The sequence below is a fragment of the Octodon degus genome, unplaced genomic scaffold (genome assembly GCF_000260255.1).
Source record: "Octodon degus isolate 3935 unplaced genomic scaffold, OctDeg1.0 scaffold00036, whole genome shotgun sequence".
In the NCBI taxonomy this organism is placed as follows: domain Eukaryota; kingdom Metazoa; phylum Chordata; class Mammalia; order Rodentia; family Octodontidae; genus Octodon; species Octodon degus.
Window position 1 is genome coordinate 16,786,706 of NW_004524612.1, and position 1,711 is coordinate 16,788,416.

Consider the following 1,711-nt stretch of genomic DNA (forward strand, 5'->3'; position numbering starts at 1 on the left):
CTGCTATAAACTTGGGTGCACATATATCACTATGATAAGAATCTAAAAGAAGAAATAAAACCTGAAAGGTATGACAGATGTAGTTAAATGGAAAGAAATGTAACTTAAGGATTAAATAACAAAGAGGAGGGCTGGGGAGATAGCTCAGTAGAATAAGCATTGCCTGGCAAGTTCAGGGTCCTGAGTTCAATCCCTGGTACTGCAAAAAAAAAAAAAAAAAGAGAGAGAGAGAGAGAGAAAAGATAGGAAAAAGGTAGGGGGAAAACATACAAGTATATATTACATGATGGCTGAGGTGATTGTATTACGAATTTCCATCAGGTTTTTGTTTTGTTTTGTTTTGTTTTTGCAGTTCTTTAACTTTAGTTCCAAGTTAGTTCTCATCCACATTCACTGTCTGAAGATTTTTGAACGTGGTAACAGAGAGGTAGGTTACCAAGGTGTATAGCTTGTTTGGTGAATCTTCATCCTCATTCTGTTTCCTGGACAACTGTACCCGGATACGATAGGGAATGTTCTTCATTCCTTTGGCCCAGACAGCTTTGTTGAGCCTGGTGTCCATGCGTACGTCTGGAGTCCCCGTCTCCTTCACGGCAGACTTCCCGATCTCCTTAAGAGCCCGAGGGGCGCGCTTCTTGAAGCCCACTCCGTGGATGCGCTTGTGAATGCTGACTGTGTACTCTCGGGTCACCACCTCGTTGGTGGCTGCACAGCCCTTCTTCTCACCACCCCTCTCTGCGGGAGCCATTCTGCCGGGCCTGAGTTGGAAATGAAGACTGCCTCCATCAGTTTTTTTGAAAATAGTAGTTAATGTGTAGAATTCTCCCCTTGACTAACCTCTATGCTGATATCTGTGATTGAAGCAAATACATTGAGGACAGAAATGTATAATACCAAAGCCATGCTTGAAATACCTGTCATCTTGGTCTTCTAAATGTGTACCGTATCTAATGTCATACTAATTATGACTATACTCTCTTTAAAATAAATGTTTTAGAAAAAGGTAACAGGGACCAGGGAGATGGCTCAGTGCAATAAGCGTTTCCCTGGGAAGCGCAAGAGCCTGAGTTCAAGCCCCAGTTCCGGAAAAAAAAAAAGAAGTAAAGAAAAGAAAAAGAAAAAGGTAATAAAAGAAAGACAAGAACAAAAATTTAAGATTTGGGGGCCAGGGAGATGGCTCAGTAGAATAAGCACCTGTCTTATTCCCTTGGCAAGTGCAAGGGCCTGAGTTCAATCCCTGGTTCCACAAAAAAAAAAAAAAAAAAAATTAAGATTTCTTGAAAGCATGCAGTAATATTCAATCATATGTTCAATCTTGCATAACTACATCTGTTAATCTGAGCAACAGATTTGATGATAAAAATAGATAATATATCAATCATTTTTTTGGCGGAACTGGAGATTGAACTCTGGCCCTTGTGCTTGCCAGGCAAGCTCTTATTCTACTGAGCCATCTCCCTGGCCCCTCAATCATTGTTAATCAGCTATTTGTTTTGAAAACCTGTAATTTATGTATTGTTGTTTCTGTCTTTGTTTTTGTTTTTCTTGCTTTTGTTTTTACTCTTCAAAATAAAGTAAAATTATAAAAAAACAAATATAATAGCATAAACAACTTGAAAGTAAAAGGATGGCAAAAGACATACCCCACAAACATCAATCAAAAGAAATCAGAAGGGATGGCTATATTAATATGCTATAAAATATACTTCTG

The 1,711-nt window shown here is 38.7% G+C and overlaps 1 pseudogene; it reads right to left on the minus strand.

Moving 5' to 3' along the window:
- Window positions 1-372: 372 nt before the first annotated feature.
- Window positions 373-772, minus strand: LOC101561633 (annotated as a pseudogene).
- Between the last annotated feature and the right edge of the window lie 939 nt (window positions 773-1,711).